The 15,431-nt window shown below is 40.5% G+C and overlaps 1 protein-coding gene across 1 annotated transcript in view; it reads left to right on the forward strand.

The window, feature by feature from the left end:
- Window positions 1-15,431, forward strand: part of MGAT4C (MGAT4 family member C) — a 1,165,419-nt gene that overhangs the window by 719,907 nt on the left and 430,081 nt on the right. Inside the window, exon 5 of the mRNA XM_078656572.1 lies at window positions 8,987-9,105. The gene's annotated coding sequence lies outside the window, so the exon portion shown is untranslated. The remainder of the gene's footprint in view (window positions 1-8,986; window positions 9,106-15,431) is intronic.

Raw genomic sequence — 15,431 nt, forward strand, 5'->3', positions numbered from 1 at the left:
TACCGAAATGGGGTCCTATTGGCCCATTTCGTTACTTAATTCAGACAGTAAGATATATTTGAAGCTTATTGCTAACAGGTTGAACGATCTTATGCCAGGTTTGGTCTCACAAAGAAAACACGGATTTATTCAACATAGAGATACCACTGACCACATTAAAAGGATCATTTCCATGCTGGACTGGTCGCAGGGTACCAACCCCCCCGTTGGCGTGGCCCTGTTGGATGCTGAAAAAGCATTCGACAGGGTCTCGTGGAGGTTTTTATGGACAGTCCTAGTATGGAAGGGGTCCCCGGCAGAATTTGTTACGGCTATACAGACATTATACCTTCATCCATCGGCTATTATACGTATCTCGGGTAGACTGTCCGGGAATATAGCGATAGCAAGGGGGACAAGACAAGGGTGTCCTTCTCCCCCCTTGTTATTAGCTCTCTATATTGAACCTTTCATCATTACGTTGGAGAATAATATGGCAATAAAACCTGTTGAGATAAACAATGGGGTATATGAAGTATTTGCGTACGCCGTGATATTGCTGTGGTTACGTCGGAAGTTACTAATGCGTTACCTAGGATTGTCGAAGCAGCAGAGGTATTTGGGCGGTTCTCGGGCTATAAATTAAATGTCTCTAAGACACAACTGATTCATTCGGTGGCTGGTCGCCCAGTTGATATTAATTTTAAAACTGAGGCAACCTATTTAGGTATCAAAATATCATCTAAAGTTGAGGACATTACCCCTTTGAACTTGGACCCAATTATTTCTTCTTCTAATAAGACACTAGAAAAGAATAATAACTTACATTTATCTCTTTACGGGCGCAGCAATGTCTTAAAAATGCTTATTTTTCACAATTTTTTGAATATATTTTGCACTATTCCCTAACTGATCTCTGCCTCCTTTTTTTCCCGCATTGAGAGAATGTGCTCGAGGTTTTTGTGGAGCTATCATTGCTCTAGGAGAGCTCTCAAATGGTGTACGCTACCTAGAGAAAGAGGAGGCTGGGGTGTTCCCAATTTTCAACTATATCACTGGATGGCTATTTTGCAACATATGGGGGTGTTAATTTTGCAGGATGATTCTACGGAAGACTTTGCTGCCCCTCCTATTTATGAGATGCTACTCGGTGAAGAGGCGAGGCAATGCTTAAACCGTATAATTGAGCCCAGTTATTATAAGAAAATAAAATTCAAAGACGTCATTGCCGCTTTTGAAATATGGAGAAAAACGAAAAAGAAATTGGGCATAGGCTGTAATCTGAATCTTTATACCCCACTTAAGAATTGTTCATTACTTCCAGAGATATTCCGTGACCAGGTTATGGCTAGGTGTCATAGTGGTGGAATTTTTTAAATTGGAGATTTGTTCCAGGGGAAGCAGCTATTTTCTTTTGATTTTTTGCAGAAGAAATACAAGCTAGCTCAAATCGATTTTTTTAAATATCTTCAGATACGTAGTTTTTTAGAGCAGAAAATAACACAAAACCTGATTACACTCAAAAAAGTAGAAATTATGCAAGCAATCAAATTAAGATCTAATATGGGGCCTTTATATCAGCTGTTTATGGAAAAGACGGAGGATGATCTGGAGGTTTGGGAGGCAAAATGGCAAAATAAACTGGGGGTTGAGCGAGTTAACCTTGAGAGAAGTATCGAGTTAGCCACCAACGTTTTATTTAATGGTCCCTTAAAAAGCCAACACTTTATGTCTATTTTTGAGTTATATTATACGCCTGGAAAACTTACTAAATGGAACCCTACAAGGGGGAATAAGTGTAATCGGTGTGGGTTATCTGCCGCGGATGCATCTCATATGTTTTTTTTTGTCCCAAACTTTCTCAATTTATTACGGATGTAGAGTTTTTTTTTATTCATAGTTTGGGTATTCGACAGCAATTGTCGGCAGAGTTGGTGATCTTTGGTTTTCAAGAAAGTTCGGCCAGTGCTCGGCCGGAGGCTAAAGAAGGGTTCATTTTTATCTGTATGTCCGTTTTTCGCCTATGTATTACGTCCCAATGGCTTGACGCCGAACCACCAACTTTTATCAACTGGCAATCTAGATTATTGTTAATATATCATCTTGAGACTGCTTTGTACAAAGCGAAGGGTGTGAGAAGGAAAACCTGGGGGTTGAAACTGTGGTCACCTATTGCTAATTGGATATGATGTATTGGCATGATGAAATTATCTAAACATTTTCCTTTCATATCTGTACAAGAACCTTATTTGTTGATAGTCAAAACTTGAATGATGTACTTGGATTGCCTATATTCTATTGCTTGTGATCTGTCTGCTTGCTGATATAATTTTCAAATTAAAATTAAATTAAAAAAAAAAAGAAATCCTACCCAACACAAATATCTCAAAAACAACTGATCAGACGTACACTAAATCAAAAAACTTTCTACCTTCAGGCTAAACTTGGTGTAAACCAGTTCAATATTTTTTGCTCTTCCTTTAGGCAAAAATGTCTCAAGATAAGATAGCAAATAGAGCACTTCTCACATCCTCTTTACTTTTTTACTGTGGACAGATGTTCGGGAAATTTGGCATGCCAAAACCCAAAATTTATTTAGTAGATTGGCACGTTTTTATATCTATGTATTCACTAAAAGGCAACACAGCAAGAAAGCCAACTGGTTCACCACAACTCTCCAAGAATCCAAGAGCTCCTGCCGATGACTGGAAAAGACGTGGAGAAACAGCAAAACTCCGAAAGCACGCTCCGCCTACAAAACAGCCATCACAGCACACCACCAACTCATCAAACCCACACAGAAGAACTTCCTCCAAGACATATTCCTCTCCAACCACCACAACTCCAAGGAGCTTATCGTCATCATATAGGAAGTTGCGAAACCCAACTGCGAAACAACAGACGTTCCTCTCTCTCAAGACTGCTACAACAGACTCAACTCCTTCTTTCCCCTCAAGATCAAGACGCTCTATGACAACTTCGACGACCAAGACCCATGCACTGCCCCAACCCCCACCTCCAGCGATGCCACCCAACATACCCTTCTCACCTGGACCCCTCTCAAGACAGAAGACACCATAAAGACCATGAAGAGCATCCACTCCGAAGCTGCCACTGAACCCATCCCACCTCACATCTTCTACAGGGCCGCCACTGCCATTGCACCCGAGCTACATCAAACCATCACCTGTTCCCTTGAGACTGCCACATTTACTAACAAGTGGTAGTAAACTGAAGTCAACCCCCTCCTAAAGAAGCCCTCCACAGACCTGACGGACCTTAAGAATGTCAGACCCCTCTCACTGCTTCTATTTGCAGCCAAAGTCATCGAAAAGACAGTCAACGCCCAGCCATCACACTTCATGGAAACCAACAACATCCTAGACACCTCTCAATCCAGGTTCCACAGCAACCACATCACAGAGACTGCTCTCCTCGCCGCCACCTAAGACATCTGCGACCTCCTCAATCAAGGCCATATGGCAGCTCTCATCCTCCTGGACCTATCAGCAGCCGTTGACACCGCCTCCCATCGCACACTATCCACAAGGCTCCATGACGCCGGCATCCAAGAAAAGGCCTTAGACTGGCTAGATCATTCCTTTCAGGCAGAGAGAATAAGACTCCCACCCTGCTACTCAGGACCAACTGAGATTAGATGCGGAGTACTTGCAGGATCCTCTTTCAGCCCCACCCTCTACAATGTCTACATGGCCCACCTTGCAACCATTGTAAGAAACCATCGGCTCAACATTGTCTCCCATGCTGATGGCACCCATATCATCCTCTCCCTCACCAAGGAACCTGACATCACCAGGCACAATTTCCAAGAAGGGATGAAAGCTCTTGCAACCTGGATGAAGATCAGCTGCCTGAAACTCATCTCAGAGAGAACAAAAGTCTTCATCCTCAGCCCCACCACCTCTGCATTGAATGACACCTGGTGGCCCCCCACCATCTAAAACCCACCCACCCCAAAGGACCATGCAGCAATATCGGCATCATACTGGACTCATCACTCACCATTAATCACCAGATTAACACATCCTCCTCGGCATGCTTCAACTCCCTCTGCATTCTACGCAAGACGTTCAAGTGGACCCCCCGAATCCAGTAAAATCATCATTCCCGCACTCATCACCAGCAGACTAGACTATGTCAACGTCCTCTATGCTGGAATTAACAAAAAACTCCTTCGCAAACTCCAGACCATCAGAATGCTGCAGCCAGACTAATCCTCGATATCCCATGGCACAACCACATCACCAAACACCTCCGTGACCTTCAACGGCTCCCTGTCGAAAGAATAATAACCTTCAGGCTGCTCACACACACCTACGAGGCCCTCCACAATGCCGGACCCCAATATCTCAATGACAGAATCTCCTTTGACGCCCCCAGGAGAAACCTCAGCTCAGCTGACCTCTCCCTGGAAATCATCCCTCACATTTACAGGACCAGAGCAGGTGGAAGATCCTTCTCCTACCTTGCAGTCAAGACCTGGAACAAACTCCCCAATCACCGCCGATGGTGCTCGACACTGCACCAATTCAGGAAGCACCTCAAGACCTGGCTCTTTGAATGACCCGGCCCACCCCCACCCCCAGCGCCTTGAGACCCTCACACACTCCCTGATCCCTGATTGACTGATTCATTTATTTATTCATTCCTGGAAAAGAAAACATTTTAAAGGAATGTTATAGTTAGGGTACAATGTCAATGATTATGTTTGAAAACCAAAATGCTACTGAAATTCAACAGTTATAGTTCAATGAGCTAACGAACTTAAGCCCCACCATGTACTGCTTGTGACCTCACATATTACATCAACCGTGACATACTCAATGACATGTCATAAGTAATGTAATATGTAAAGTCAGAAGCAGAGCATGGGCTAAAGTCAGAATATCCCTATCCTGCCCCTTTTTCAAAGCATTTTCAGGACCGAGGACCAAGTTCCCAAGTCCTGTGATGATGACCACAACATTTCTGTTCATGTTGCCACCAGCCAATCAGAGCTCTCACTCCAGAAAAGCTACTTCGGCCAAACAAAAGGGTTGAACTTTGAATTCCAGCCCAACTGTCTATATATCTACAAATTTTGAACTTCGATTTCTCAAAAACTTCTGAACAGATTTACCCTAAATCACAAAAAGCATGCTTTCTAGGTAAAGATCTAGCTTTCTGCCATATTTGGTGAAATTCCATTCAGCCATTTTGGCTATACTACTGTCTAAAATTCGCTATGGAAATTGCATGGGGGAATAGCATTTAAGAACCCCCCTCTTTTTCTAGGTCGACACTTGGTGGATCACCTAAAATATTTGAGTAGAGAGCTGAGGTGGATGTGCTTTTTTATTTTGGAAAGTTTTGTGAAGATTCATCAAATGGCACCAAAGTTATTAGCAAAAGAAAAAAACTCTTGTAATGGAAACTTGTATCTCTCTATCTGTCTATCCATCAATCTATTTATCTATCTATCTATCTATCTATCTATCTATCTATCTATCTATCTATCTATCTATCTATCTATCTACCTATCTACCTATCTACCTATCTATCTATCTAAATTCAGTAAAGCAAACAAAGGTTATAGGGATGTTATAGTTAGGTTCAGATCTTACACACACAAAACAATAGAAATTCAGCAACTATAGTTATACTTATCCAAATACTGCTAGTGGGCCTATTGCACTAATTGTGGCACACGCTTAAGTAGCACTTTAAACATGTCTCAGACCTGCCGTATGCAGCCTGTGTGTGCAGTTTGCAACTGCATTTCGACCTGGTAAAATAATCCTTTGCCAGGGCCTCAACCTCCTTTTCTACTCATCATGTCACCCCTACGTTAGGCCCCAAGCATCTGATAGAGCAGGGTGTAGTGTGTTTAAAAATTTGAATATTTACTTATCAGTTTTACAAGCCCTGGTAGTGAAAAACTCTTACATTCATTTTTCACAACTGCAAGGCCTACCTTTCTTCATAGAATAACATTTGGTTAGTTTATTACATTTAATAAGTCATAGCTTTCAATTTGTAGCCGATAGGAATGTTGAGTTTGGTTTCTAAAAATTGTAATTTAATACCCTCTTTAGTGGTAAAATCTGATTTCAAGTCACAGTTCTGAAAATGCCACTTTCAGAAAGTTGGCTTTTTCTTGTCCCAACCATTTGGTACATGAAGCCTTTATCCTGTTTCACATGACTAGATGGCAGCTGGTCTTTGTTTATTGCTTCTAGACAGTGAGACAAAGGAGGAATAGGTGTTTGCAGGATGGGCCATCTCTGACTTGATGGGGAGCAGAGCTGTAACCGTCCACACTGCCACATCAGAAAGCCTGTGCTTGAACACAGCCGCAAAGAGTTTGACACTAGTTGTTTGTGCCCACAGACAAGCTGAGGCTAGGGCAGGGATGCAGGAAATTCTAAACACTTCTGGGGGTGTGAACCTCCAGAACCTTCTCTTCTTTCAAAGCTGGCACCAAGTATAAATAGGGGGCCCACTGGTCCTGTCATACGTACAGAAGAAGGACTGCTGTGCTACTGTGCTGCTCTGCTGTCAGAAGGACTGCTGCTCTGCTGCCATGCTGCCTACTTGCTGAGAAGGAAGGTCAGACTTACACCCTTCATCCCAGGCTGAAGTAACTTCAAGGGTCAGCTGACTGACCTCCTTCTGAGCTGCAAGGACATAACAAGCTCTAGAGACCTACCTGCATCTGCCCAGCTGACCTGCTGCCTAGACCTGCAACTTGAACTACCTAAACCCTTCTGGCCTATTTTGAAGTGGGTTGCTACTCCCCAAAAGGTGATGCTTAGGTCCTGGACCCTTGGTGGGAAATCAGTTGAGCTTCACCTTAAAGGAAGGAAACAGCCTGAAGTTTTGGGCTCTTTGCGACTGCGAATGGGACTCTCTGCACTAAGATCTTGCAATCTCTACAGCCCACCAAAGCAAAGCTCCAGTGAACCTCCGTTTTTGTGCCACAAAGACTGCCAGTAACACCGAGCAATGCAAGATATGCACGTCACGCTACATCAATGACGGCCCGCTGTGACTGTGGTGCAAATTACCAGCATGGTCTTCCATGACGCCAGATAGGATTTTGCGCTAAAGCATCAACTATCCGCAACAGCTGGACTTTTCTTCCCCCTACAGCAATGACCATCTGCAATGCTCTCCCTGCTACTCACATACCCTTCCCCTGCAAATGGAACTCTTTGCGCTGGCCTTTTGAAGGACAATCATGCAGAGGGACTAACCTGGGCCCTGTATACGGCCCAAGCTCCATCGCAGTCATCCTGAACTTGTGACTTTCAACCAGTCTTGTACCACCAAATAACCGCAAGTGGCACTTTGAGCTTTTAGGCGTTATACTTATCTGAACTTTTTAAAATTGCACCTTCTCTGTTCTACTAATTGAAGTTTTGTCGGTTCAGTTTATTATAATTTATTCATTTTTACTGTATTTCTCTAAATTGGTGTGGGCTTTTTCGTGTAGTGTTTTCACTTTATTATTGTTTGAATTGCTGCATGAATCTGAATCGGGTATCAGAGCGTTTTACATAGCACCAGTTACGTTACATGAAGACACACATTAATTTTTGTTAGGCACGGGGAGATTAAGTGATTTACCAAGAATCACAGGATGTTTAGCGTCATTACAGAGACTCAAACCCAGTTCCCCAGGTCTGAGGTCGAGTGCCCTAGCCGTTAGGCCAACTCCTTGTTTTGTATTGTAAAATATGGGAAACATCCATAACAACGCGGGCATTACCCCGCACTGCTATTACAACGCTGCTATTACAACGCAAGTCGTTACAACGACTTGCGCTGGAGGGCGCTGTGGGATAGGGAATAGTTTAATTTTCTATCCAACACCTTCCCTACTGTCAACTTGGGCTGGAGTTGGAATAGAAAATTAAACTATTCCACTATCCAGCGCCCCCCAACGCAAGTCGTTGTAACGACTTGCTCTGTAAAAACAGCGTTGTAATGGCATGCAGGGTAAAAGCCCGCGTTGTAATGCCGTACAACCGTAAAATATATTCAGTGCCACGATTATGACTTGAATTAACTAGACATCAAGCTATTTCCTAATGTACCACAAACAGCCAGAAGGGACAACATGAAAAAATATCAGCATCTTTAATGTAATTTTATTATAATTATTTTCCTTATTCTAGATATTGTTTCAGAAACAGGTTCCACGTGAAAATATATTAAGCCATTAATTTGGTGTTGAATTAACTGTTAAATTTATTTTATTTATGTATTAATTTATTAAGCGTACAAATCATCCCAGAGGGGATCTCTAGGTGCCTTTACAGGTGGGATGCCACACAGTGCGAGATGAAATTATAGGATAAATAACCAGGTTATTGAATAACCAGGTGTTAAATGAACTGTTAAATTCCTTAAGAAAGATTAGATGGATTAGGTCAATCAATTACATTCTTAGCCAATTTCAGTTCAACGGCTGTTCAACACATTCTTTTAACAGATAAATAAGAGTTTTCGTGTAACATCTTCATAATGTCTAATATATGTGACCATGATTTACTAAAATTAATATGTGATTTGCATATGTGTTGAATCTTACATAAATGCATTTTTAAAATGATCAATTTCGATTTTCCAACAAAAGATTTGCAGTTGTCCAAACTTGAAATTGTCCTGATATTTCTGGCATGATTCAAACTATGTGAGTTTGTACCTCAACATATTATATACTGAAATATCATGTGACACAAATGCTGTGTCCTAAATATTGCTTGCTAAAATATTGTTCCATTTGGTGTAGGTATTCCATTGATAACTTAAAAAGAGGGATATTTTTGTAGATGATAATTAAGACACAGCATTAATTCCAGATGTTATTCTGACAGCAATATTCTATTACCTCAACCTTCTGTAGGATACTTTGAATTAATGATACATTCTATGCAAGTATTGATGTTTTTGTATCCCACTTTCATAACTTGATTTTGAAATTTTCTGATCTCTCCTTTAGGTTATAGGAATAGCTTGATATGTAGAGAAAAACAGTGGAGCTCCCCGTCTCATTTTTTGTGGGATTGCTACTATTTCTAAACGCTGCTAATTGATGTTTACTGATGTGAGTGACCTTTGGTAAGTTGTTCTGGTTCAATAAATAAATGTATTGATAAAGCATATAGTGTTCAACCCCTTTCATTATAATATACAATTAGCATGATGATTACATTCCTTTTATGAATCCATTTGTAAACACAGGCCTGATTGAGGGGTGATACCATGGTTAAAATAATGTTATGCTCTCATAAGCTAATATATTTTAGTGTCAATCAAACATCAGGATCGTGAAGAGAGATCTTTCTTGGATTATCTTTCTACACAAATGATTGATAAATTACTAAAAATAGCAAATGGGCTATTAGGTCAATCAATTTTGTAATGAAACATCACGTAAACACAATTAAGTCATTATGCCACTGAGAAACTGCTTATTGCAGACCTTAATGCTTAGGCCTCTGAAATAATTAATGCTATATTGTGGTACCCATAATTTTAGGGTAAATAGCCCTGGTTTATAAACAAAATGTGCTATTGTGTTATAGTAATAATAAATAAAATAACTTCGCCGTACACAGCCATAAATAGTGATGTTTCCATTCCTATCATTTGTTTTCAATTGTACCTTGAGACACTACTGTTACTCAATTGAATCGAGCTGTGAATCTATAATCTCCACCACTTTTATAGATTTGATTTGAAAGGGTTATCAGTTAATACTTACATTATGATAGCCCAGCCCAAGAGGAGAGTATTGGGAACACATCAAACATAGATTGCCTACTTTTAAAACTACTTTAAGATTTATTGGAAATTAATGCTCTAATTCTAATAGTATCAGAGAGGAACTGAGACCTTTACTCGTAGATGAATTACTATGACACTATATACACAAGTAAAATCATGGGATACAGATGTTTGAAAGTGGGCCACTGCTCAAAAACCAAGGACATTTAAAAAAAATATATATATATCTCACTTTTATACCGAGCTGTAGACTCAAAAGATACTGCATTGCCTGCATCATTTTGTTCCTGCGAGATGTTGCAAAATATTTTTTTCATTTTAACTTAGGGCATGCCTTGGTGATACATGTGAAAGTGAGTAATAACCCTGCACCGTGTATATGCCTTTCTAAAGCACAAAGACCGGCATTCTTTGGTTAAAAGCACCAATGGTTAGACTTAAAATGATGCTTATGTCTAAAGTGTAATTTTAATAAGAAAAATTATTTTCTATCATCATTTGTTCTTAATGACAAACGGACATCAAGAAAAAATGGTTAGACAAGGTGAATTAACTCCTGCAGATGAGACAGTGCAATTCCCTAGCACAGGAGATAGCATGCAAGCAGTCATTACTTGATATTTCCACTTCCACTATCAAGTTGATTATCAAAGGACACCACAAAGGCTTTATGTCACTTGGGAATTAATTCAGCAGAAAAAGAAAAGATAATGATGGTGGCTGCTAAGAGTAATTAGCGACTGCACTATTTCGAGATCTAATTTGCAGTAGTGTAGTCATCACACATCAACACTTCTTTCTGGTTTCCATTCAAAGTGAGATCTCACTGCAACAGAGGTGCACAGCAGTGTTACTTATCAAGCAACACTGACCCCAAACGATTAGGAAACAAACGAAACGTATTTTTTAAAATATCATTAAACAAACATTAATCAGCATTGAAAACTTTCAACATTACTCCGCAAAGCAAGCAATAACATGGACAGTCAACCCTACAGACATATTGCAGGTACTGTCTAAAAAGACAGAAAATAGGAAGATAATGTTGTTACCAGCCTACAAGTCACTGTAACGTAATTATGCGTTTGAGAAAAAAGAATGTCCATTTGTCTGATAGAGTGAATAATGCTTTGAGACAGGGAAATGTAGTTAAAGTCAATAAAGCATTTTAGATGAAAGAATAGGATGTGCAAAAATAAAGATCTGCCCGGTCCAATACAACATCCAAAACATCTGATCTCTTCATTACAACAAAGAAAATATTTCGACTGTAGAGGCATTCAGATATATGAGCACATGTGGAAATAGAGACTTCGAGGTACATTTGAAATATGAGCAGTGAAGTTAAAAAGGCAGAATGTAACATGCCACCAGTACTCAAACAATTCTTAAACTATAACTAAAACTGGATACACATCAAAAATGTCAATATGTATTTCACACTTTATTAAAATCATTGCACATCTACTTAATACATTCTTGAGTAGAGAAAACATTGACATTTCTTCTTCATGGATAAATAATAAATCAGCTTCTCAAATCAAAGCTGAATTCTGATACATATTTAAATTCTCTGTTCTTAGTAAAAAGAATTAATGCAAATATATGATCCTAATGGATCAATCCGTCTGTTCAAGAAGGCTGTTATTCTCTGCCCTTTAACAGTGCTGTGATTACCCAGGTAGCATTATTATTTGTATTATTATTATAGTTGTCTTGTTATTAGTAATATTATTTGTGTTATTTATTAGTTTTGTCAAGTAACACTATATGATCTTTGGACCATTTCACAAAGCATAGGAGTTTGATCATAGACACCACTTTTTGAAGTCCAGGCGATTTGTCATGTCTCACATGTTTATCAGAGATCATGCGCAAATGTACTTGACTAAGTTGATTGTGTTTGAGTCTCAATGTGGTTTGAGGGGTAACTCCCTTTTGCGTTGGAAGTGGTGAATAAATAGTACTGGGAGATAAGTGTAGTTTCCTGAGAGACTGCACACTGGGTAAATCTCTTTGGAGTGAATCTGGGGCATGTCAGAGTTGAAGACACAGTCCTTTGATTGTATTTTTCCCATGTTTTCTGTGATTGAAATTGGCTAGAAGAACTAATTTTGAGTTAATAAATGTTTTTGGCAATTGTACACCTTATGTTATGTCAACAGTAAGTAATTTGAGTATTTGATTGCCTCTAAGTGAATAGCGTTTTTTTTTAGAATCAGAATTGTTAGACATAAGCATAATCTTTTTAATTCATTTTGAATCATCTGAAGTTCATGGCTTCCTTTCTTAGGCACACCTACACAGATTACAATGCAAACCATCTCTAGGAGGACAAGTGTGTTATAAGAACCAGTCACTGTAATTTGTTAGGTACTTCCAAGTGAGTGTATAAAAATCTAAAAATTCAGGTATATTTGCTGAGGTCCACTTTATAACTTAACCCAGCATCAAGGTGCATGTGGAGTTAGAATAGCAAATTCATTGCCCATCATGGACAATGATCGTACCTTGTATATATAGGTATGTGTGTGTGTGTGTGTGTGTGTGCGTGCGTGCGTGCGTGCGTGTGTGTGTGTGTGTGTATAAGCCACATTGTGAGGACCAGATCAGCCCTCATATCATGGGTAAAACCTGACGGAACCAGACAAACACTATCTTTGTGCAATCCGGTGCATAAGGAGGACCAGTATTGGTAGGGTGTTTAGGTACTTTCTAGTGTGTGTATCAAAAAACTAAACATCCACATATATTCACCTTGGTCCACTTTCTAACCTACCCTATTATTAAAGCGTGCATGGAGTTAAAATAATAAATACAAACTTCATTATGGTCAATGTCCGATCCTCATAAAAATAGGTATCTTATGATGTGTGAGTGTGTGTTTATTTATGTGAATTCTGCCAAAGGCACGTGTAGACTTTATTTTCTTGTAACAAGTATTTCAGTGAATATTACATCAGGTTACTTCTATGTTTAATGAAGAGTTTAGTCTGAAGTTGCCATAAGACTCTCATGTGAGAAGAACTGTAGTTCAAAACATGTGACAAGATTTTGCATTTTATGGGAAGGAGCAGTTGCTGCACCCAGAGGCTAAATTAATGTGCCTGTGTCTATGGGAGGATGCCAGGTCTAACTGATCCCAGTTTGGCTGCCTTTTAGCCACAAAAAATTATGCTTCATCATTGGTAAGTGCTTCTTGTGATTATCTTCTTCCAGGGTGGTAGATACATGTTAAAAGGTTGCAGCCATTCCTTTTGCCCATGTAGAAGGGAGCAGAAGACAAATTTGACTGGAGCCGTACTGTTGCCCACTCTCCACTGTTGTACTGACAGAAAGGACAAGCTTGAATCCATGGCCAGCCCATGTTTCAAGATTATATTTGAGAATCTTGTGGTACACTACATCGTATTCTGCCGATAGCTCTAGCAGGAACAAGACTTTTGCGTCTCCTACACCTTTTGAAAATAAGAGGTCTTTATGAATGTTAGCAAAGTGGATTAAGATCCATCTGAGTCCCACGTAGACTTGGTGATGAATATTGTTTAGTTCAATGAGTGTTGCTGCTTGCCTAGATATCACCCTCCAGGATTTTACTGGGAAAAGGAATGTTGTACGCAGTGTGGTAGTTAATGGGTGATAGTGGTATGTGAAATGCTTTCAGCAACCACATTTATAATAGCTAGCTGGAGACCCTTTGGGAACAAATTTATTTCAACAATGACTAGGGTTAAAATATTGATATAATAGTTGCAGGGGTCAGATAGGAAACTTGATGCTTTGACTTTTCCTGAGTGAAATTATATAAGTGAAGCTCACTGATGGCATTGGAAACCTAGAATGCCATGGCAGTAGGTTGGCATATATGGGAACATTTAGATTTCTCTGGGTTTTCTCAGGTGGTGTTCTACCATATTGTGTCAAAGATTGTGTTGTGTGCTTGATTGCTTCAAGTTCCATAAATTATCAAAAGAATTTGTATAACTTGTTAGGATCCAAAGCACCACACCGTCCAATATAGATCAAACTCACATACCAGTTGACAATGGTTCTACGAGTGTTAGAATATGAGATACAAGAATGACATGGGGGCACCTGTAAAAAGTCCTGGGTTATGGAATCCCAGTCAGTCAGGAGCTTTGAACCATGTATATGATGGACATCGCATTGATAAATAGCTGCAACAAAATGGTGTGTACCTCAGATGAAAGATGTCCACCAATGCTGTTTTTTGACTCAGCATATTAATTTGGCTTTGTGGACCATCAGTTGCACGTACAAAGGTGAGAGATGTTGCTGGTTCTGGCAGCATTGGTTAGGACTTAGGGGCTCATTACGATGGCCTAACGATGGCCACCGCCGGGCCGGCAGTAGTGATTGTTACGCCATCGTAATGAGAAATACCCACCGCCAGTTTAGGATGGCGGTGGGTATCTTGGTGGAGGCAAAGTCCATCCACCGCTTTTCCGCTGGTCGGAGCTGCGCCACTAATATGGTGGCAGTGCCTAGAAGCACCACCCGCCATATTAGAATGTGGGTGAGTATAGGCCTTTTATGGCGGCAATGCCGCCATGGAAAGACTGGCGGAGATTGGCTTTGGGGGCCCGCTGTGGGCCACCTTGAGTGGGGGGGGTGCAGTGGGAGGTAACATGGTCCCCCTGCAGTTCCCTGCACCAACTGGCAGGCACCGCATGGTGCCTGCCACGTGGTGCAGGGAAATGCTGTGCATTCTCTTTTCCCATTGCGTACGGTGCTGCAGCCAGCAGCACCGTCCGCAATGGTAAAAGGCCAGGATTATAATTGGGCTGGTGGGACCGCCGCACATCTGGTTCCATCACCGTTATGATGGCGGGCGGACAGATGTCCACCACCATCATAATGAGCTCCTTAGTTCTTTCTTTTCTTGGCTTTGCTCAGCAAGACTGAAAACAGGTATTTGTTCCCAGTTGGTCTATTTGTGTTGCAGAATCTCTCTGACTTCCAATGGCTCCCACGTTTTTGACTGTTTAATGCTTCCCATAGTTGGGAGTCATCAGGGTTTATAATTCTGATTGCAAAATGCATGCTGTTGACGACTTGCTGGCAGCGCAACACATTTAGAGAAAAGGTAACATGAACTCAGCACTGCAGCATCCTAAAATATTCGATATAGCACGACTAACCAAGCAGTGAAGGTCCTGGGGGTTTATCAAGATAACAATCTCTCTATGCAGAGACCAGCCTCAAAGAAAAAGAAGGCTGCAAACTCCCTTCCCCGTTGAACCTTTATAAGATTGTGGTGAAATATCTGGAGTGGTATCCTGCTGAAATCAGTCATCCTCTAGATTGTACATGTGTCATCTATGCAGAAATGCGTGTCAAGAATGCTACAAAAGGTTAAGGAATGAAGCACATTGGCCATCTTTAGGATATGCGGCTATGAAGGTGGGAGTACACCACACTAGTCAGATAACGCTGATTCCCTGAGAAGGAAAGCTTTGACTTCGATGAGATCTGTCTTTGATGAGTTTGACTATCAGAGACAATTACTGAAAAATGTAAGGTCACATTTAAACCAAGACTATCATCCCTACATTCATGAAAACCTAAGGAGGAGGAGATCAAAGATCAAAATCACTTACTATAGAAAGGAAATCAAAATTACTACTGACGCTGGC

Source organism: Lissotriton helveticus, chromosome 1_1 (genome assembly GCF_964261635.1).
Source record: "Lissotriton helveticus chromosome 1_1, aLisHel1.1, whole genome shotgun sequence".
Classification (NCBI taxonomy): Eukaryota; Metazoa; Chordata; class Amphibia; order Caudata; family Salamandridae; genus Lissotriton; species Lissotriton helveticus.